At 37.0% G+C, this 24606-nt stretch overlaps 1 long non-coding RNA gene across 1 annotated transcript in view; it reads left to right on the top strand.

Moving 5' to 3' along the window:
- Positions 1-24606, top strand: part of LOC309868235 — a 54580-nt gene that overhangs the window by 17178 nt on the left and 12796 nt on the right. Inside the window, exons 3-4 of the long non-coding RNA XR_014313592.1 lie at positions 923-1093; positions 2183-2231. This is a non-coding gene — a long non-coding RNA (uncharacterized lncRNA). The remainder of the gene's footprint in view (positions 1-922; positions 1094-2182; positions 2232-24606) is intronic.

Raw genomic sequence — 24606 nt, 5'->3', positions numbered from 1 at the left:
AGTCTTTGGTTAAAATTTTCAGGTATAAATTTGGTCACTGATGGAAATACTTTCTCTAGAAATAGTTAAGAAAAATAAACTCAAATTCAATTATTCAAAAAAGTTTTGGTTATCCTTCATTGAGGTAAGAGGTTGATTTAATTTATGTTACAGTGGTTAAGAAACCCACACTTATTACCATATTTTGTTTTCAAATCATGAAAAAATAAAAATTCATTTTGTCCTATTAAAACATGAACCATGGTTTCATAGGGAAAGCATGGTCTTTGGAAGGAGACATATCCAAAGTCTGCAATTTGATAGAGAAGTAGAGAAGGTTAAACTACTCTACCTTCTAGAACCTCAATTTCCTCAACAACAAAATGGCAATGATAGGGATACCTAGGTGGCTTAGTTGGTAGACCATGCTATTCTTGATTTTAGGCTGTGAGTTCAAGCCCCATGTGTAGGTAGAGTTTAATTTAAAAGAAATTTTTTAAAAAGATTTTATTTATTTATTTGTCAGAGAGAGAGAGCATAAGCAGGGGGAGAGGCAGGCAGAGAGAGAAGCAGGCTCCCTGCTGAGCCAGGACCCCGATGTGGGACTCAATCCTGGGACCCCAAGATCATGACCTGAGCCAAAGGCAGACGCTTAACTGACTGAACCACCCAGGAATCCCTAAAAAAAATTTTAATAAATAAAATAGCAACAATAATTGTATCTATCTCATAGTTGTCATTAATAATGAAACATATAAAGTGCCTAGCACGTAATAGGTATGATAGTAATGTCAGTGATTATATATAAGCAAACACTAAATATTATTGAATTGAAATTTAAGGAAAATTTTCTATCTTCATATATTTGTAAAAATTATAAAATTAATAAATTGTAACTTAATGATTTATTAACTAAACTCTACCTCATATTATTTTATTCTAGAAATAAGTAAAAAGAAGAAATAAGGAAAAAAAACATTTTAGATCAGAGAATGCAAGGTTATATTTCGAAAGTGTTTCTGATCCTTGATTGGTTTGTTCCAGTTAGCCGATGTTCTCTCTTCCTTCACCAAACGCAGCAACTTTCATGGGTGACTACTCACAAAACTTTGTGGTAAGCAGTGCACTCCTATTTTTCAGATGAGGAAGCTATATAAAATAAGTAGCACTCAAGAAGTTAGCTGAAAAAGTAGTAGTTCAATTCATGGCATTTGGTTTATATCACTACGTTGACTTTGTGACTCCCCAGTAGCTTTACAGTACCTTGCCTTTCAGAGAAAAATATATTTAAGAGTGTGTCTGATCTTCAAACTGTATCGCAAGGACCACATTTAGTCAATCTAAGGCCCCTGAGGATTTAATCACTTCCCAAAATTGTACTCCTGGTTCTTTCCCATATCTGTACCATACACTGAGTATAGGAGATCTGAGAGTATGATAATAAATAAAATGAAAATGAAGAAATAAAATAGAAATTCATATTTAACAGCCTTAAGGTGCTGATCATGAAATTTTAATCTGAAATTGTCTTATTAAATTTTAATTTGAAAATGCCCTATATGTAGACTGATGAGGCCTTTGGCTTAATGGAGTATTAAGATCTGATACTCTCTCTAACTGGGTAGATAAGAGCAGTGGGATACTAGTGTTCTCAATCTAAGCAGTTATAAAGAAATGAACAATGGTAATCAATTTCCTGAATATTTATTTTGGCGGTTCCTCAAGAGATAGTCCAGAGTTTGTGCTTTACTGGACGATCATCTACCCCATTACCACTTTGGCATCACTGGTCACAGATCTTAAAATGGAGTGTGTGTGTGTGTGTGTGTGTGTGTGTGTGTATGTGTGTGTGTAGAAAAAAAAATCACTTAAGGTGACAAAGTAAATTCTCTGTTACTCAATTAGACCAGGTAAGTATTTCAGCTTGCATGTGAAGGGACGTTTGGACAAATGCATTTGACAAACCACTGAAGAAAACAGACCTTTGCTATTAGACACGAGTGCTCTATGCCATACAAACAAACAAACAAACAAACACATCCACTCCTCCTAAAAAAAAAAAATAATAATAATAATAAAGAGAAAAGAAAGGGGGGAAAACAGCACAGCTTAAATGATGGGTTTTGTAAATGTTCTGCTATTTTACAGTTTTTCAATTGAAGGCACAGTTTCCTTTTTCTTCTTTCTACTTTTACACACACAGCCTGGAAGATGGACATTTGGCAAGCCATAATAGACTGCTCCTTTCCCAGGTATCTCCTGCTTGGTTCCTTTATCTGTGAATAGGAAATGGCTTAAAGGCACCTGTGTGATGAAGGTCCCAGGGGCAGCTGCCGGACTAGTGAATGCCTGATTATGTGTTAACATGCTTTGTCAGATATTGGCAGAATCTGTTCTCTTCTTTTGCCTTTTCAGCAAGGGTACCATTGACAGCCTGGCTACCCATTTATAGAAATGTTGTCCATCAAACTGTGAGGAAGGACAATAGTGTTTTTCTGTGGCCAGTGACTGTGGGAAACTTTTCTTTGGCTATTCACGCAATTTTTGTAGCTTGCTCTGAAGAGGAGAGACTGATGAGTGCAAAAAGTACAATTAAGCAAAGCCAGACTTCAATTGAAGGCTCTAGTGTAGTCTGCTGTTCTCATTTTTTTTTTTTTTAGAGGGGGGGAAAACCCTATGGGTTTTCACGTTGCTGTGTGGCATTCAGCAGGGGGCTATTACAATCCTAAATTTTTTTTCTAGACCACCTAATTCTAAGTTAAAATTAAATGTAATGAGAGCCACTTGGAGTTCTGAATATTTTAAAGCATAATTCCCACAGAAGGGATTCGACCTAAACTGCAGTGAGCATCAGTTGGCTAATTATAGCTGCATTTTATATTACAGCAGGTGTCAGATGCAGTCATCTCAATAAAGTCCACATAATACTCTGGGAAATAACAAAGACTTTTCTTTGAATGTGGGTACTAATTTCTGCTAGGTGTCATATGAGCCTTGATACTTCTTATTGGCATTAACAAGAGCACTGCAGCACTCAGAAATGCTTTTTGCTTGGGATGAATTGATACTGTAAAGCACTTACCAGTCAGACTTGGCAGATGTCAGTAGTTAATACTAATGTTGCAGAGGTCGGAATATAATGCAAAGAGTCTTATGTAAATACTCTTAGATGATGGGCTGGTTTTGAGAAGGCGCCTGAGCACTGCACCAACTCACTTAATGAAAGTTAAATAGATAGCAGTGGGGTATCTGCTTTTACTTTGGCTCCTGCTTTATTGCAAGTCCTTCAGAAGTGAAGGGCAGATGGTAAGGCAGTAAACTAGGTGAACAAAATACACTGGACTTGGGTAAGGACTTGTTATGTTTGTGGTACTTTCCTTGAACTTGGGTGGGTGATTCAAATCACTAAAGTGATAGGGCAAAAGCATGCCAGAAGATAAGGGCTCCTGTGCATTTCCCGTGGATGAAAAATAAATTTTAGAAAATATGTCTGCAGCTAAAATACAATTAGACAATGGGCTAGGCAAGAGGGATGTCACTTTGACATCATGATAATTGTTCTGCATGCGCCTTTCTTTTAGGAGTTTTACAGTTTGTCCAACCTATTGTAGTCACATTGGATCACAGCAAATGAGATAAAAATGGAAGACCTATTAAAATCTTGTTATAAAATACCAAATAAGCTAATAGAAATATGAACTCTTTACACACATTCCATTCTGGGATCAACACTTTATTTTGAACCTAATTCAGAGCTAAACCTATATATTTTTTTAAACCTAATTCAGAGCTAAAAAGTGAAGGCAGTTGTCCTTAATTATATCTCCCAAATCAACTTTGGGGTCTCATTTTGGCAGGTTACAGTTTATATACATCTCACAGCAAATTCTGTAGGGTGCTGTCAGCAATTAGAGAGGACTTCAGGAGTTTAAAATTCATTTAACATTGGTTCAGTCAATGAATGAACACTGGCAGGAGCACAGCACTGTTAAGCCCAACAGTAAGATCTAAGATAAGAAGGAGGACACATTGGGGCACCTGTGTGGCTCAGGTCATAATCTCAGGATCCTGGGATCAAGTTCTACATCAGTCTCCCTACTCAGCAGGGAGTCTGCTTCTCCCTCCTGCTCATACTATTTCTTACTCAATTAAATAAATAAAATCTTGAAAGAAAGAAAGAAAGAAAGAAAGAAAGAAAGAAAGAAAGAAAGAAAGAAAGAAAGAAAGAAAACACTTGGTCCCCAGAGTGCTAATCATCAGTTCACAAAAGCAATATTCCTCATAGCTGTTTTGAAGATCGTATATCTTCATGGGTTTTGATAAAGTTCAGGACCAAATTGTGAAATAGTATGAAGCATGGCAGAGAAGTCACTACAGAAGAACAAGTAATCTGCTAATGGCAATTGTTTCCTTACAATTCTCAATAATGTTCAAGTGTTTTTAATACTTAATACTTTAATACTTAAGCCTCTGTATTCACTTAAGTGAATAATAATTTTATTGATTTTTTCTTACATAAATTATTTATTATAAAAATTTAGAAAACATATAAGATACAGACAAGAATTTACATATGTATAAAATACGTATGTACATTTAAAATAATACAATTTTAAATAATGGGATTTAAATATTTTATAACTATCTTTTTACACAAAGCATGTGATATACTAAGAGTGCTTATATTATTGCTTATTCTTTCATAACATAATTTTTTCTGATCATATAATATTCTAGTACATGGATATGCCATACTTTCTTTTTAAATTTGTGATTATTGTATATTTAGATTATTTCCCATCTTAGTTTTAAAGTCTGTTTTGTCAAATATAAGTATCATTACCCCAGCTTTCTTTTCACTTCCGTTTGCATGAAAAATGCTTCTCCATCTGGTCACTTCAATCTGCATGTGTATTTAGGTCTGAAATAAATCTCTTGTAGACAGTGTACAGATGGGTCTTGTTTTTTATCCAGTTCATCACCCTATGTCTTTTGATTGGAGCATTTAGTCTATTTATATTCAAGGTAATTATTATTGATAAGTATGCATTTATTGCCATGTTATTTCTTGTTTTATAGTTGTTTTTGTATTTCTTCTCCATTTTTTCCTTCTCTTGATATTTCATGATTAGTTGGCTTTCTTTAGCGATATACTTGGATTACTTTCTCTTTATTTTTTCGCATCTCTACTACTGATTTTTGATCTGTGGTTACCCTTCAGTTAGTATATAAGATCTTCTGTACAGCAGTCAGTATTAAGTTGATGATTGCTTAAGCTTGAACTCATTCTTTACTCCTCCCCGTGTTTTAGGTATATGGTGTCACACTTCATATCCTTTTATTTTTTTGAGTCCCCTGATTGATTTTTTTACACATATACTTATTTTTTTAAGTTTTATTTATTTATTTTTTATTTGACAGAGAGAGTGATCACAAGGAGGCAGAGAGGCAGGCAGAGAGAGAGGGAGAAGCAGGCTCCCTGCTGAGCAGAGAGCCCAATGTGGGGGGCTCGATCCCAGGACCCTGAGATCATGACCTGAGCCAAAGGCAGTGGCTTAACCCACTGAGCCACCCAGGTGCCCCCACATATACTTATTTTTACTGATTTTGTGCTTTCTGCTTTTCTTACCCTTACTTATGGTCTTTCCTTTCCACTCAAAGAGCTCCCTTCAGCATTTCTTGTAGGGCTGATTTAGCGGTCATGAATTCCTCTAACTTTTGTTTGTCTGGGAAACTCTTCATTTCTCTCTATTCTGAATGATAGACTTGCTGGATAAAATGTTCTTGCCTGCAGATTTTTTTCCATTCAGCCCTTTGAATGTATCATGCCACTCTCTTCTGGCCTACAAAATTTCTGTTGAAAAATCAGCTGATCACCTTTTAGGGTTTCCCCTTCTCTGTAAATGCTTTCTTTTCTTTTGCTAATTTAAAGTTCTTTCTTTATCACTAATTCTTGCCATCTAAATTACATTGCTGTGGACATTCTTGGGCTGATTTTGGTGGTGGGGGGGGAGTATCTCTATAGAGATAGAGATCTCTATAGATCTCTATTTCCTTCCCCAGATTAGGGAAAATTTCAGCTATTAATTCTTCAAATAAATTTTGTGCCCCCTTTTCTTTCTCTCCTCCATCTGGGATCCCTAATATACCATGAATGTTATTATACTTGATGGTATTGCTGACTTCTCTATCTTCTCAGCATGTCCTCATTTTCCATAATTATTTTTTCCTCTCAGCTGCTCAACTTGATGACTTTCCATTACTGTCTTCCAGGTCACTGATTTGTTCTTCTGCTGCTTCTGGTCTACCATTTATTTTATCTAGTGAATTTTTAATTTCATTTTTATGTTCTTCATCTCTTGTTCTTTTTTTACCTCATTGTTAGGGGTCTCACTGATGTACTCCACTCTTTTCTCAAGCCCAGTGAGAACTTTATGATCATTACTTTAAATTCTCTGTCAAGTGTGTTACTTATCTCCATTTTGCTAAGGTCTCTTACTATGATTTTGTCTTGTTCTTTCATTTGGGACATATGCCCCTGTCTCTTTAGGTCTGTTTCTGTGTGTTAGGAAAGACAGCTACATCTCCTGTATTTGAAAGTAATGGCCATGTGAAGAAGAGGTCTTATAGGGTCCTGCCATGCAGTGTTCCCTGTTCATCAGAACCTGGCACTTCAGGGATATCTCCTACATGTGATGTGCATGCCCTGCTGTTGTAGCTGAGCTGCTTTTTCCTTCAGTCCAGTTGTCTACAATGGCTCTTTTTGCCTGTTGTGGGCAGTGTTTGGTTATTGTGGTGTTAGTGAGCCAGTCTATGGATGCCTTGGGCTTGGGTTCACTGTGGCTTAGAAATCTTTTGGTACATCAGTTCTTATCGTGCTTCACATAATAATTATACTGAGCCTTCCTCACCCTCCTCCAGGCTAATCTGGTAAGATTCACAAAAATCAGAGAGAGATTTAAGGCACTAATTTCTATGTTTTGCATTTGTTTTGCATTGATAATAAAACAAAGTACATTTTGCTTTAATAGAAAATTAGAGATAGTAAGTGATCTTGGAAGTCTTTGGGCTTTACCTTTTTCTAGGTAGAGTACCATTACTGTAATCATTGAACTTAAAAGAAGTAGGAGAGGTTAGCTGATTACATTAATACTGCATGTAACCCTCATAGAGAGCTAAGATATTCATGTTCTGGGATATTTTCAGTTAAGTATTTAGGTCCTACCTTAGTAATGTATTCCATAATTTAATATTCTGGAATTTAATACAATCCCTTAAATTATTTGATATATTAGACACAGACTGAGATAGTTCCCTGATATTTGGCATTCCTAAAGTCTGTCTGGGCAACATGGTTTTGGGGGAACCACTTTTTCACCTCTAGAAGTTAGTGGGTTTTAACAGCTGGGTGTGGTCATGGAAAGAGTAACTATAGGCATAGCCAGAGATAAAAAATCAGACACTGGGAGAATAAAGAATTCACCAAAGTAATCCTAACATCTGAATAAACAAGCAAATAACAATAGCAAACCCTGAAATCAGGTGACCAGTGCCTGTTTTATATAATACTTTTCTCTAGGGATGGACACAATACCTAAAGAGGGCCTGAGAAAGCCTTCCATGGCATCTTTTATAATGGGAGATGTTGGGTAAGATTTCTCTCCTCTCTCAGAGGATCTGAGGATATGTGTTTAGGACTGCTGGCAGCCATGTCATCTTCCTACACAGAAACTGCCTGCAGTGGGAGAGAATAAAGTCAACATGGAAGAGAGAAACAGAACAAGAGGCAAAGTGAGGAGAGAAACCAAGAGAGAGAATACCTCCAGAAACAGCTGGGCAGACAGACTGACCCATCTGATTCTAGGCATCCCAAAGGCCGGTGTCTGGACTTCTCCCTGTATTATGGCTATATGAGCCACCTGCATCTCCTTTTCTTCTTTTACATGAACTACTTAGAATTGGAGTTCTCTTACTTTCATATAGAGTCCTGGCTAACATTCTAAATTTATTTGTGTATCCAGTAAAATCTCAAGAATTTACAGTTAAAACTTAGAAATGGGTTCCTCTTCTCAGAGTTTTTACTAAGGAACCAAAGAGAAATACTGAGAGTTCACACTAGAGAGTTGGTACATGATAGTCCATGAAACCTTCTAATTTTTGTTTAAGTGACTATGTAGGAAGGATTTTAATTTCAGTTCTTAGATTAATTAAACCTGTCATTCATTCTAGAATAATTTATTGATTTTTTTTATATGCAAGGGATAGTAGTTCTACAGAGGAGTAAATAAAATAGCTCCCTTACCTTGAAGAGGCTGCCAACTTGGTAATGATCATAATAGCAAACACTTATATATCTGGGCATTGTCTAAGTGCTTGATATTTAATCCTTACCACGACCCTATAAAACAGGGAGTTAGTATTGCCTCCATTTTATGGATGAAGAGACTGAACCACAGAGGCTGTAAGTAGCTTGTTCACTGTCCCACAGCTACTAAGTGATGGAGCTGAGGTTTGCACCTGAGCCGTGTGGTCCCAGAGCCTAAGCTCTTAACCTCTACTCTACTGCCACTTCTGGTAATAAAGGCTAACACTTCATAACAAGAAGTCTTTACATAAAAAAATAAGATGAAATCAAAGAGGGAGACAAACCATAAGAGACTCTTAACTATGGGAAACAAACTGAGGGTTGCTGGAGCAGAGGTGGGTGGAGGGAAGGGGTAACTCAGTGATGGGCCTTAAGGAGGGCATACGATGTAGTGAGCACTGGGTGTTATATGCCCATGAATCACTAAATCACTGAACTCTACCTCTGAAACTAATAATACACTATATGTTAATTATGAATTTAAATAAAATTTTTTAACAAAGGTGAAGTATAGACATCCATTTGTATTATTTATATAGTATGTTTCAGAAGTAGTAGATCTTTACTGTACCTGTGTAGAATGAATCCATAAATTATTAAAGTATTTACATATCTAAAAACATCTGTATTATCCCTTACACTTAGAAAAACACAACATGGGGTTTTTGATTATTTATACTGAGATTGGTCAATAAAACACCCAACTGCATTAACATGATTCCTAGAAACTAAGAGTGTGTAACTAACTATACATTTCACAGCTGTTATACCTCATTTAATTTAGTGAATGTTGCTGGATACTCGTAAACAGGGCAGATAAACCACTCCTTGTTTGAGAAGCACCAATCAAATTTCTTTTTTTGGAGAAATAATTCTCTCTATGGGACGCCTGGGTGGCTCAGTGGGTTGGGCCTCTGCCTTCGGCTCAGGTCGTGATCCCAGGGGCCTGGGATCGAGTCCCACATGGGGCTCTCTGCTCAGCAGGGAGCCTGCTTCTCCTCATCTCTCTCTCTGTCTGTCTCTCTGCCTATTTGTGATCTCTCTCTCTGTCAAATAAATAAATAAAATCTTAAAAAAAATAATAATTCTCTCTATGTCCTGCTGGAAATATTACCTAAAAAAACTAAAAGGTATTTGATTTTTAAGATTTCATCATTAAAATGTGAATATTATGGAATCTTAATCCTAACTAGTATCAGCCAATGTCTTTTTAACATGTTAGCTGGAATTAGCTGAATTAGTGCTCTGGAAAGGAAACCAGTATCTGGGAGTGAGGAGAATGAGACTGAATGGAAGTTTAATCTAATAGTCATGTGGCATGGGTTCAAATCTTACCTTTACCATGGCCTCATTTTGTTCATTCTCTGTACCTCAGTTTCCATGTCTGGAGAGTAGGAAGCATTATTATTAGCTATCAGTTACTATCACAATTTACAATCATCAGTCTACATTAGATGAGTTAATACATGTAAGATGTTAAGAAATTCTTTTAACAACTTTCTTTTCTTTAGTGCCTACTATGTGCAGAACACTTTAAGGTGCTACGGATTCAGTAGTGAACAAAAGAAATTTAAGAATAAAGTCTCTGGGGATGCCTGGGTGGCTCAGTTGGTTAAGCATCTGACTCTTGATTTTGGCTTAGGTCATGATCTCAGGGTTGTGAGATTGAGCCCTGAGACAGGCTTTACTCTTGAGATTGAGATTTTCTTCCTCTTTGCCCCTTTCTCTCTTTTCTCTCTCTCTCTTTCTGTCCCTCCCTCTCTAGTATATATAATAATTTATATATATATTATATATATATAATTTATATTTATATATATTTTTCTTTTTTGGTCACAGACTTTATTTAAAAAATATATATATATTTTAAAAATATATATATTATATATTAATTTAAAAATATATATATATATTTTTTAAATAAAGTCTGTGACCAAAAAAGAAAAAAAAAATTGCAAAAGGGGATAAGTATGCCAGTTTTGGCAGGGAGGAATTCAGTGTTAAATAGGATGGTGAAAGAAAACCTTGCTAAAAAGATGATTCTCAAACAATTATCTGAAGGAAGAGAGGGAGTAAACCTTGCAAATATCTGAAGAAAGGGAGTTCTAGGCAGAGAACACACAATGCAGTGGCCTGGCAAAAGTTGCCGTTACAGATAATATAAAAGAACTCTGATGTGTAGAAACTCTGAAATATATATGGGCTGTGGGTCATGCCTATACAAAAACAACATAGTTAAATTAAAAATTTAGTTTAAAATTTTAAAAATGCTGTACAATTAATTGCTGGCATGACAACATGAGTTCTTCTGATTTGCTCCACAGTGAAACTGGTCCAAAAAAATTTTTTTTAAAGATTTTGTTTGTTTGACAGACAGGGATCACAAGTAGGCAGAGAGGCAGGCAGAGAGAGGGGGAAGCAGGCTCCCTGCTGAGCAGAGAGCCTGATGTGGGGCTCGATCCAGGATCAAAATTACAAACAACAGGCAAACAAAAATAGATCTTTCAAAACTTCTGGAAATGATCCCAAGGCAAATGGCAAATGAAAAGAAAAAATTAACTGAAGAAAATTTAGGTTAAAAAAAAGAAAAACAACTAGGTATGAAAGGCAAGTGTATGGTATTTGAACTACTCCCTCTTTTTCCCCTCCCAAATCATGTAGGCAGATTCTCCACCCTCACCCTCCTAGCTCCCAGCTAGAGGGCTTTCTTCCTAGGACTAGCAGGACCCTAGCATTTCTCACCTTGCCCCCAACTGCCTGTTGCCCAGGCTAATTCCTGAGTGAGTGCAGCAAGAGGTAAGAAATCCCATCTGCCCAATCCCAGCTTGTTGTCCAGAGGCTCTACTTTTGGAGTAGCATGTAGAAGTACTGAGGTCCTGGTAACCCTTCCCTCAGCTCCTGACATGGTAGTTCCACATCAGAAGAAGCAAGTTAAGAGGACCTGTTATCCCTACTCTCAGCTCCTAAGCCCTGACTCAGAGAGTTTATCTTAAAAGAGGCAGGCCATGAACCATATACCTCCTAATCTCTTCCCAAAGTAACTGTCTTCATTTGCAATAGCCAAGTAGAAAAATTTAAGCCTAAGGATGCTCTTAAAATAGTAGATGTGTAATAAAAGGCATTTGGGAAGGAATTTGATTTATGAATCTAATGAAGATACAGCCAAGACTGAGGCTGGTTAGTTTGCAGGAAAGAAAGGAGAATAAGACAGCTGGGAGGAACCCTCTTGGGGTTAGAACAAGTATTAAATGATGACATCAAAAACTGTTCCTTCAGTGGGGCACCTGGGTGGCTCAGTGGGTTGACCTCTGCCTTCGGCTCAGGTCATAATATCAGGGTCCTGGGATCAAGCTCCACCGGGGAGCCTGCTTCTGCCTCTCTGCCTACTTGTGATCTCTCTCTGTCAAATAAATAAATAAAATCTTAAAAAAAAAAAAAAGAAAGAAACAACAACAAAATTTTCCTTCAAAAGAGCCACAATTTGATTAGATTTGTTTGTACAGGAATGGCATTATGAAAACGAACAATCAGCCTGCAACTAGTGGAGGTTAACAGCTGGATGTGGTCTGAGAGAGAGCAGATATGAGCATTCCCAAAGTTGTGCTTCCTTGAGGAACAACATTAGCAGTGTAATAATGTGGGAGAAAGATAGACTTCACTAAAATAATCCAGCCTATCAGTAAACAAGTAATGAAATAATAAGCTCACTATGGGAGAGGGGATGGGGTAGCAGTACCCAGAGCTGCTACAATATATTATCCAAAATGTTCAGTTTCCAATAAAAAATTATAAGGTATACAAAAAAATAAGACAATATGATTCATACATCAGGGAAAAAGCAATCACTATAAACGACCTATGAGAGCAACCATATTTCAAATTAATAAAAAACATTGACATTTTTACAGAAATCAGTGGCTTTCTTCTACACTAACAATGAAAATACAGAAAGGGAAATTAGAGAATCAATTCCATTTACTATAGCACCAAGAACCATAAGATACCTGGGAATAAACCTAACCAAAGAGGTAAAGGATCTGTACTCGAAAAGATGGAAGACCATCCCATGCTCTTGAATCAGAAGAGTAAACATTGTTAAAATGTCTATACTGCCTAGAGCAATCTATACTTTTAATGCCATTCTGATAAAAATTCCACCGTTATTTTTCAAAGAGCTGGAGCAAATAATCCTAAAATTTGTATGGAATCAGAAGAGACCCCGAATCGCTAAGGAAATGTTGAAAAACAAAAATAAAACTGGCGGCATCACTTTACCTGATTTCAAGCTTTACTACAAAGCTGTGATCACCAAGACAGCATGGTACTAGCATAAAAACAGACACATAGACCAGTGGACCAGATTAGAGAGTCCAGATATGGACCCTCAACTCTATGGTCAAATAATCTTCGACAAAGCTGGAAAAAATATACAGTGGAAAAAAGACAGTCTCTTCAATAAATGGTGCTGGGAAAACTGGACAACTGTATGTAGAAGAATGAAACTCGACCATTCTCTTACAGCGTACACAAAGATAAACTTGAAATGGATAAAAGACCTCAATGTGAGACAGGAATCCATCAGAATCTTAGAGGAGAACATAGGCAGTAACCTCTTCGATATCAGCCACAGCAACTTCTTTCAAGATATGTCTCCAAAGGCAAAGGAAAGAAAAGCGAAAATGAACTTTTGGGACTTCATCAAGATCAAAATCTTCTGCACAGCAAAGCAAAGGAAACAGTCAACAAAACAAAGAGGCAACCCACAGAATGGGAGAAGATATTTGCAAATTACAGTACAGACAAAAGGTTGATATCCAGGACTTCTCAAACTTGAGAACTTCTCAAACTCAACACACACAAAACTGGTAATCATATAAAAATTGGACAGAAGATATGAACAGACACTTCTCCAATGAAGACATACAAATGGCTATCAGGCACATGAAAAAATATTCATCATCACTAGCCATTTGGGAGATTCAAATTAAAACCACATTGAGATACCACCTTACACCAGTTAGAATGGCCAAAATTAGCAAGACAGGAAGTGTTGGAGAGGATATGGAGAAAGGGGAACCCTCTTACACTGTTGGTGGGAATGCAAGTTGGTGCAGCCACTTTGGAGAACAGTGTGGAGATTCCTCAAGAAATTAAAAATAGAGCTTCCCTATGACCCTGCAATTGCACTACTGGGTATTTACCCCAAAGACACAGATGTAGTGAAAAGAAGGGTCATCTGTACCCCAGTGTTTATAGCAGCAATGGCCATGGTCACCAAACTGGAGAGAACCAAGATGCCCTTCAACGGACGAAAGAAAGATGTGGTCCATATACACTATAGAGTATCATGCCTTCATCAGGAAGGATGAATACCCAACTTTTGTAGCAACATCAACGGGACTGGAAGAGATTATGCTGAGTGAAATAAGTCAAACAGAGAGAGCCAATTATCATAGGTTTCACTTATTTGTGGAGCATAACAAATAACATGGAGTACATGGGGAGATGGAGAGGAGAAGGGAGTTGAGGGAAAATGGAAGGGGAGGTGAACCATAAGAGACTGTAGACACTGAAAAACAACCTGAGGGTTTTGAAGGGGCGGGGGGTGGGAGGTTGGGGGAACCAGATGGTGGGTATTGGGGAGGGCACATATTGCATGGAGCACTGGATGTGGTGCAAAAACAATAAATACTGTTACACTTAAAAGAAATTTTAAAAATTGACATTAAAAATATTTTTTATAAATATTAATAGAAGAATTTTTCAGAGTAGCCTTTATATATATGTGTGTGCATGATGACAGTGTCACATCAGATAGGAAATATCAATAAAGAGGAATTATAAAAATGAACTAAATGGAAATTCTGAAGTTGAAAAGTACAATAACTAAAGTAAAATACTCACTAGAGGGTCTCAACAGCTTTGAATTAGCAAAAGAAAGAATTAATGAACTTGAAGATAGGTTGATAGGGATCATACAAGCTGAAGAACAGAGAAAGAAAAGAATGAAGAAAAATGAACAGAGCCTCAGAGATATGGGACACCATTAGATACACCAACATACAAGTAATGGAAGTATCAGAAGGAAAAGAGAATAGGAAGAAAAAATAGTCAAAGAAGTAATGGCCCAAAACTTCTCAAATATACTGAAAAACAATAACCTACATATCCAGAAAGCTTAACAAAATTCAAATAAGATAAACTCAAAGAAAACCACAGACACAACATAGTAAAAATGATGAAAGTCAAAGACGAGAAATCTTGAAAGCAGCAAGATAAAAGAAATTAGTCAGTTATAGAGGCTCTCAAGAACATCATAAGCAGACTTTTCAGTGATGAAATGAAGGCCAGAAGGCAGTGGAAAGTACTCAAAGATTAAAAAAAAAAAAAAAGTTCAGCCTAGAATTCTATATCCAGCAATGCTATCTTTCAAAAAATGAAGGCAAAATAAAGACTCCCAAATAAACAAAAATGGAGAGAATTTGTTGCCAGCAGACCCATCTTATAAGAAATACTAAAGGAAGTTCCTCAGGCTTCCTCAGTTCCTCAGAGAGCAAGTGATCCCAGACAGTAATTTGAATCTGCATGAAGAGCACTGGTAAAGGGCTTCTCGGAGTAATGGCTGATATCACCACTGGGGCAAGGAAAGTGCATGAGCCTGGATATCTTATTATGTCAGAAAGTAAGAAAGTACTCTAAAAGAATGATAGTGTCATATTAAAATAACACGTAAGCCAACTTGAAGGAATTTCCACTGGCTAAATCTGGGACAAATGGGCACCAAAATAAATAATTTTAGTAACTATAGCTCATTGCATCAAACAGTAAACCATAAGCCCTTACTGGTTAAATATGTAACAAGTTTTTAAAATTTAGTTATTAAATATCTAAACTGATTGAAAGTAAGGAGGAAGAGTATAGTTACATAGTTTTAAAGCATCTTTCCACAAAACAATTACTAATTACATGAGGGAAAAGAGTAACTTTATAGTGAGGATGCATGGCAGATATCAATTCAAATTATCAATATGAATATCAATAATAGGACAAATTGAAATCATGAGACACCAAACAATGTGAAGAGTTCAATATCTCTGTGATATTCTAGAAAAATACTCTTTACCTAATCATGATGGAATCATAAGGAAGCATCAAACAAATCTAAACTGAAGAACATCTTATAAAAACCCAAAATGAGGAATATTCTACAAAGTAATTTTCAGAAGTGCCAAGGTCACTTTGGTGGACAGAACCTATGACCACCCCACACATACAAAAATCCCCGTCCTTTGGTGTTCACACTTCTGTGTAATGTACTCCTCTTCAGTTTGAACAGGACTTGTGACTTGCTTTTAACCAATACAATATGGCAGAGGTGATAGGATGTCACTCCATAATTATATGTGATGTATATAAGACTCCATCTTATTAGCAGAAGTGCTAGAGACACTCCCATTTACTATCCTTGAGGTAAGCTGCCATGAGGTATGTGGCCATGTTGGAGAAGCTTACATGGCAGGAAACTGTGCATAGCTTCTAGGAGCTAAAGGTGGTTTCCATTAAGAAACTAAAGCTTAGTCCCGAAGCAGAAAGAAAATGAATTCTGCTAACAACCTAAGGGAGCTCGGAAGCAGATATTTGCCCCGTATGTCCTCTGATGAGACTGCAACATTGAGATTCCGAAGCATAGAACCTAGCTAAGCCAGGTCTGGATTCCTGATCCACAGGAACTTTAAAATCATAAATGTGTATTGGTTTAAACTGCTAATTTTGTAACAATTGTTATATGATGTATAAAACTAGTTATGAAAGTCAATTAAAGACTAAGAAACTTTCAGACTAAAGCATATTAATGTGTTACACAACTAAATACATGATTTTTTAAATTTTATTTTTAAATTTTATTTTTCTAATTAATCTCTACACCCAATGTGGAGCTTGAACTCACAACCTGAGATCAAGAATCACATGTTTCATTGACTGAGCCAGCCAAGCACCTCTGCATTGCATGATCCTGAACTGGATCCTTTAGACAATTCTTTGGAAAACTTGAACAGGATCTGAGAATTAGGCAGTCGCAGTGTGTCAGTGTTATCTTCCTGATTTTGATGATTATTTTGCAGTTAAGTAGGAGGAAATGTGGTAGGAAATAAACATTAAAAATCCAAGGATAAAATAAAAATTAGTTCATGAAGGTGTTTTTTTCTTCACTTTGCCTAGCAAGATTGATTATTTTTCTACTTAATTGAAGAAAGGAAGGATTGCTTCCTTCTGCTTTTCCCCTAATGGGTAGGGGTAATGGGAAGGGGATAATGTGGGCAGAAGCAATGTGAATCAGAGATTAATTGTGCTTATGTGAATTGGTTTCTTTCTTACACTTCTGCTGTTCACCACGAAAAGAACCTGCCTTCCCAGCTCCTGTTCTGAAAAGAACAAGGAAAAACATAAAGTAGATCTGAACCTAATTCAAACCTGGAGCCAGTCCAAGTCAATCTTGACTAGACAGAATCACAATCTCCCCAAAGACTTGGTTATTATCAGAAGTCCCTGAAATTTGGGGGTTCCTTATATAACATTGCAGCGATAGCTGACTCAAATTCATCCACTTACTTAATTGCTTTGCCCGATTCTAAAACTTATACTCTGTTTTTTATTATACTACCACAATTCAACTATATTCACAAGGAAGAAAAAAAAAAAAACAGCGTTATTTGGAATCTTTTCAAATGTGTTGGTAAATTTATTTTTGCTTCCTACATTATAAATTTATATTTTTAAACTACCATCTCTTAATAGTGTCCTCAGGCATTTATCATAAAATCTAATAAACAATATATCTAAACTGGTAACTTCAGTTCTGAGATATCTTGGTATAGGCTATATTGGTCACACTTTGTAAGTCAGTAGTCTTTAAAAGATTAGGATCTGTGGTATTAAGATATGATATTATGATTAGGGTCTATATTTTGATTGTTTAGGATTTTTTGTAAAGATTTTCTTTGAGAGAGAGCGTGCACACAAGTGGGGGGGGAGGGGCAGTGGAAGAGGAAGAAACAGACTCCCTGCTGAGCACAGAGCCTCATGGAGGACTCAGTCCAAGGACCCCGAGATCATGACCTGAACTGAAGTCAGAAGCTTAACTGACTGAGCCACCCAGGCACCCCTACGATTTCTTAGGATGTCCCAGAGTTACAATCCGAAGAATGCACCAGGAATGCACCAGTTTCACACAGCGATCTTGAAAAGCTCCTCATCTCAAACCCAGTTTTTTGGCACCTGCTTCTCTTTGTTTTTATTGTGGGACTATACCGCTGTGACTCCTTGCAGCAGGAAAAAGGAATGACCGCTTAGTGCTCAATTCCTCTCTCTCTAACTCACTGGGTAACTTGGGGCCTGCCACTACGCCCCAGTTGCCATATCTGAAAGGAAAATCGGGTAAGTAGAAGTCTTTATAGATTGTGAAACACCTTAATATTAGAGCCAGCGTAGTATATTCATTAAGAGTTTCAGTTGAGCCCAGCTTATTTGTTCTGTAACCTCAGGCAAATTACTCTTTGTACCTCAGTTTCTTCGTCCCTTAATAGGGGTAATGATAATTCCTTCTTCAGAGAGTTCTTGAGAAGACAGAATGATGTAACACGTGTGAAGTATTTAAATAGCACTTAAAACATAGGAGTTAAGAAATGTTAAATAAGGGGCGCCTGGGTGGCTCAGTGGGCTAAAGCCTCTGCCTTAAACTCAGGTCATGATCCCAGAGTCCTGGCATCGAGGCCCGCATCACACTCTCTGCTCAACAGGGAGTCTGCTTTCCTTCCTCTCTCTCTGCCTTCCTGTCTGCCAACTTGTGATCACTCTTTGTCAAATAAATTAAAAAAAAAAAACAAAGTTAAATAATACTACTACTAAATATTTGTATAATTAAACAAATTATTGAGTGCATAAAATAAGCAAAGCTCTGTACAGAAAACAATATGGTATTGTAATATAATCAGCTAACTTTTAAGTTTTTATTTAAGTTGCAGTTCAAGTACTTGTAATATTAGTTTCAGGTGTACAATTTAGTGATTCAGCACTTCCGTAGAACACCTGGTCCTCATCACCAGTGCCCTCCTTAATCCCTACTATCTATTTAACCCACCGCCTTACCCACCCCCCTTCTGGTAACCCTCAGTTCTCTGTAGTTGAGTCTGTTTCATGGTTCTCTCTTTTCTTCCCTATACTCATTTTGTTTCTTAAATTCCACATGAGTGAAATCATATATATTTGTCTTTCTCCTGATTAACTTACTTCATTCAGCATTATACTCACTAGCTCCATCCATGTCATTGCAAATGGCAAGATTTCATACTTTTTAAAAATAGATATATTTTATTTTATTTATTTGACAGAGATCACAAGTAGGCAGAGAGGCAGGCAGAGAGGCAGACAGAGAGTGAGAGGGGGAAGCAGGCTCCCCACCGAGCAGAGAGCCCTACCCGGGGCTCCATCCCAGGACCCTGAGATCATGACCTGAGTTTAAGGCAGAGGCTTTAACCCACTGAGCCACTCAGGTGCTGCTGATTTCATTATTTTTTATGTCTGAGTAATATTCCTGTGTGTGTGTGTGTGTGTGTGTGTGTGTGTACACACCACATTTTCTTTATCCATTCATCAGTCAATGGACATTTGGGCTGCTTCCATAATTAGGCTATCATAAATAATAGCAGCTAATGTTACTTACCCTGAGGATATAGCCATGTACTTAGATATGTGTAGTACCAAGCCGTATGCACAGAATGTTGGGGAGAGGTTTGGAGTTGAGCCGGGCAGGCACTGAAGGATGGTTTCTATTTTGATACATGAAAATGAGGATGAAGTGAGAGATGCATAAGCAAAGCCACAGTCATAGGAGTGTTGTGGGATTTAAGACTAGACAAGTGTGTTCGGTCCAGGTTGCGAGGAGTCCAGAATGGCAGTCCGTGGAGTCTGGATTCTCTTTAGACATCAGGAAAGAGCCTCCCGTGGACTTTAAGCAGTGATGTTAACAGAGCACTGTATTAGGAAAGTTAGTCTGATAGTGGTTTGTGTAAAAGCACAGAAGAGTGAAGCATAGATACCAAGAGATCATCTGGAAGAAATGATCTAGTTCTCTAGTAGTGAAGGGATAAGAGCCTGAACCAAGGTATGGCCATAGAACCAGAAAAGTCAAGACAGATGTGAGAGGCATTTTGTCGAACAAATAAAGAAGATGGTATGTTCTGTACCCTTTACCGATGAGAAAGAGCTTACCTGACTGGTTCGCCTCAACATGGCATCCAGTACACAGCCAGTGATCTGCTCACAGTTCTACAGTGCACTCATCCTTATGGAACACTTCTGTAGGATTTGTCAAAGTAACCTTTCTGTTCTAGGCTTATACTTTATCACCCTGAAGTGTTGTGGAAGGTGACTGTGGAAATCTAAACAATGCATTAATAATAGGCAGTGGCAAGGGTATACATTCCTTGACAAGTAACTATTGCTTCTAAACTATCCATGAAGTTGGGTTGACCCTGCAAATCGTTATTGTAGAATGGCCTGTAAGAACCACTATTATCCCTATTTTACAGATGAGAACTTTGAGGGACAAAAAGAATTTTATAAGCTCTCTTTACAAATTTCTTTCATCCTTCTAGTCTTAGCTCTAATGTCTTCTCCTCTTGAGGACTTTTCAGAGCCTTGAGGAAATCTGAGCTCCTTGAATGCTTGTTTATAGTTTTTCATGAAATTTACAGTTTAAATTAGAGTCATTTTTCTTCATTTTACCTCACTTATTCAAGAATCAGTTTCTTTAAGGGAGAGGCTATTGTATTCATCTTTATGTTCCCCATAGAGCATAGTCCTGGCGCCTTACACATAGTAGGGGCTCAATAAATGTTTGTTGAACTGATTGAACTATGTACACTAATAAGCCCTAGTCTGCTATGGGTATAGTTTATTTGAATGTGTAATTGGTAGTTTCCCCATGAATCCCTTGAAGAGTGTGTTGATACCTTAGTAGCTCTTTGAAGTTTGATGCATTTAATTAATTGTGCAATCTTTTCAGAGTTCTTGTATCAAGAAGGTAGACTGCATATAATAATGTGTTCATTGCTTATTTTTTTTAAGACCTTTTCATCTATTCCAGTTAACAAAGACAACAAAGAAAAGAAATACCTGGGTTCAAAATATTAACCAATTCTATTCTCCCTAAAATTAAATATTTGAAGATCTTCTCTGTTCTTTTTCATTATTCCTTTTTCCCTTCTTTTGGTCAGAAAGGACCCATTCCCAGGTAATTCCACCTGGTCCTATTTTTCTTGTGTTTTTACTCCATGTAAGCATTTATAAAGAATACTGATTTCTCTGAACTGCAGTGTGTAAGAGGACTGGTTTTGAGCCAGGGAGAGTGTGCTTCCATGGGACAGAGCCAGGAGATGTGTCTTATAGGCAAATATATGGCTACAGCCTCATAGACTAATACTGCTGTAAGGGCTCTAGGCTTTCAGCCTCTTTAAGCGTAGATATCCTGTACCTCCCATCACACAGCCTTCCAGCTTCCAGCACTCTCTAGGGTTTGGAATATGGTAAACCTGGCATTAGAACGCTGTTTCTCAAACAAGGCTGATCATAAAACTGAGTCACGGTGCTTGTAAAAGAATTTTAGTCTTGGGCCCTGTCCTAGAATCTACTTCCTAAAAACTTCAGAGGAGGGGATAGAATATGTTTTTATACCACACCCCTGATTAAAACTTATGATCAGGTAAACTGGGACACTTTTGTATAGTAGTTTAAAATAACTATTTCTAGTACCTTTCACTTACAGGCTGTGTGAATCTTAATTTAGTTTCCTCAAATGTAAAATGAAGATTATTACATATTACAACTATTAGAATTTTAGAGAGGATTAAAGTAAATGATAATGCATGTTAAATGCTTAGCATAGTATCTGAGACATAGCCCTCAATAAACATCAGCTATATTGTGAACGATTTTCCCCTTTTACTTATATCCGTGTTGCCTTGTAGAGGATGTTGTACATCTCTAGGTCACTTTTTCCAGGCAATCTTTGCTAATTAGAAGAGAGTCTCTGAAGTCCTGCTCTTACTAAACCTGCAGTATCTCTTCTAGGAAATCACAACATTTGAGATTTGAAAAGGACTTAAGGGTTTATAGTCCAATACCCTAATGTCATTCTCCTATTTTTGTTCTCTATCTTGTTCTTTTGCAGTTAGCTCCCTATTCATGTATAATTGTGTGTTACCCTTCTGGGATCATCTCCCTCCTACTTTCTTTTTGGACTGGGCAAACTAGATGACTTCCCAGATGGTTCCAGGATCCCTCTCACACCCAGAAAATGTCCTGGTGTGCTTATTCCTTTTACAGTTATAAGATTTACCCATCCACCAAACAGCTTTCTATGGTAGCTGTCCATCTGCTGCCCAAAGAAAAACTATGAATGCTTGTCCTGGATTTTAAAAACCAACATGTTTTCCTCACTACTAGCAATCTAAGAGTCAACCTTACTAAATTTTCAATTTATGTTTTTCTAGTTTTTTGTCTACTTATCTGAATCAGTCTCATCTCTTAGACTGTATATTCCTGAAAGGGGTTTTCATGTTTTTCCACTGTCTTAGGAAAAATTCTGCACAACTACGTAATAAATGCCAAAACAATACAATGCTGATGTTGTAGTAAATACAATGGAGCTGAGTTAGACTGTTATAGTGTCCTTGTTCCAGTAAAATTCTTTTGGTCCTCAGGTATATTTGCCTGATTTCTTTTCACTTTAAAAACAATTTAATGAACCATCAATCTTGTCTCTGCATTTCTCCAATTTTAAGAGACCACTTCTTTGTGCTAATTTGTCAAGCAAAACTTTAATAAACAACTCCTGGAAATTTAGAACACAAAATTTTGAAGCATTCATTTGCTTTTCTTGGCATTTACTTCCTTAAAGAAGTCAAGAAATTATCGAAGCATGACTTTTTCATTCCGGAGACTGCATTGGCTACCTTTAATCAAGCTGTGCTTTTCTCAGTGTTCCCCATTTAATCTCCTAAAATACTTCCTAAGACTTTGCCCCCCACAATGGAATCAAAACTAAATGGTCTGTAATTTCCTCAAGTGTTCCCAGATCCTGTTGTAAATAATGACATTGTGCTGGCCACTTTCCAGTCTGAATGAAGTGACCTTGTAAAAATGTCTGCTCACTCTTCTATAATGTCTTTTTCTACTTTCTGTAGGGCTCTTGGATACAGCTTGGCAAACAATACCTATTCCAAGAAACACCATTCTTCACCTCAGTATGTTATTTCCTTCATATAGGCAGTACTGTATCCAGAGCTAAAAGACTTATGTCTAAAAGTTAATTAATATTTTAAAATAAGGAATTATAGGTGCACTATGACAGAAGGCCAGACTGGATGACCTATGAATATCTGAATTGACAGAAAGAAAATCTATTGTGGTTTTGCAAACTCTTTAAGAAAATGTTGAATTTTCATTTAGTCATTAGATAGCTTTTATTGTAATCATGTTCAATGCCCTTTTTTTCTTAGAAAAGAAACCATTCCAACTCTATAACACAAAAACACTTAAAATTAGTTATTCCAGTCTGGCAGTTAGAAAGGAATATTTCACAATATCAGTAAAGATAGATGTTCTTTCTGAGCAATTATGTTGCATTCAAATGAGACATATGTGATGTTTTGGTTGTCCCAATAGTCGTCCTCCCCCTACCCCTATTTAAAAAAAAAAAAAAAAAAAGAATCAGGACATCTGGCAAGGCCTAGGGAAAAGCAGCTAAACTCACTGAAGGGACAGGGTACTTCTCCCATGAAGACAGACTAAAAATACAAAAACCTATTAGTGTGAAATAACAAAGGCTGAAAGGGGAGAAGTAACTGGGACTTCTGAATCCCCAGCCATGTGGGACCACCAGCTAGACAAGCTAATTAAAATTAGCAACCCATTTTTGTTTATGGCCTCCATGAGCATACAAGTTTTATAAATTAGATACAAGTGCTGCAACTAAGAGTAATTAAAGAGAGGGAGATAGTGGTAGTTTTCAACAGATGGCAGGCAGTGATTTTATTATTTTCTTTAAGAAAATCCAAAGGGTAACCAACTTGTGAGAGCATTTTGAACTTCAGAAATCAAATCAAGATTTAAAGGCATTTTGGAAGTTGTAAAGCTAGGAAATAAGCCAACAAAGTTTTTTTCCTCATAAAATAGAGGCAAAATAACAATATTTAAAATTTGGTTGTTTGGTTCTTACTTTGAGTAGAGCAACTGCTTTTGCTCATGCTTTCATAACTATAAACATCACATGCATTAGTGGGGTCAGCATGTATTCATTTACCTTCCCTCGGCTTTGTTCAGCTCTGTCAAACACCTGTAACACAGTATGCTCCATTGTAGGAGACTGGCAGCAAGGTCCTATTTAATTAACTAATTAGATGACTCATCCTACACGTAAATTAGCATTATTAGGTCTTTTATAATGATTGTTGAAGCACTGTAAATTAATTTTCTTACTGGCTATGACCATCATTTGCTGTTATCACAGTATTAAGAGATAATGCCATGCACAGTAGGAAATCTCTATCAGCAGAAAATGAACATGGTCATCCTTGGATCACCAATTAGAAAACCTATTGTGTAACAAAAACATCATTTCTATGCTGTAATATGATCAACTAACCATTAATTACCTTCGCTAGTGAGAATTACCCTCTTTGTTGGAGGAGTATTACATTCCATATTATAGTTCAAAAATGTCAGGAGAAACCAGCAACAAAAACATCAATTTCTAAAAAGGATATATATAATCCAAATTATATTAACCTAACATGCTACATGTCAGGTAAAATTAGCATAAGCTTTGTTACTGAGTCTGAATAATATAGCTTACCTCTTAGCCTTTAGATGTATTGATTAAATAGGTCATCCTCACCTGCCCATAAATACAAATATAATCAAACTGCACTGTTCTCTAGGGAACTGAATGGAAAAAAAACCTTGGTAAGTATCCAATCCAGATTCATGATAATTAAGAGCCTGTTTCCTTGCCTAATGCAAGGATGACAGAATGAAGATAAGCAGATCCCTGGAGGCTGTGCTTACAGCTGGTACATGGTTGTGTGTGTGTGTGTGTGTGTGTGTACGTGCATGCCCACATAAACATGTGTTTGTGTGTCTGTGTGTAAAAATGCATGCTTCCTATGACCAGTGCTCTGGAACTTTCTTTCATGAGATTCTCA

This window comes from Mustela nivalis (genome assembly GCF_964662115.1).
Source record: "Mustela nivalis genome assembly, chromosome: 6".
NCBI classification, from domain to species: domain Eukaryota; kingdom Metazoa; phylum Chordata; class Mammalia; order Carnivora; family Mustelidae; genus Mustela; species Mustela nivalis.
Note: the sequence above shows the minus strand (reverse complement) of the source record. Positions and strands in the feature narration are given on the sequence as shown.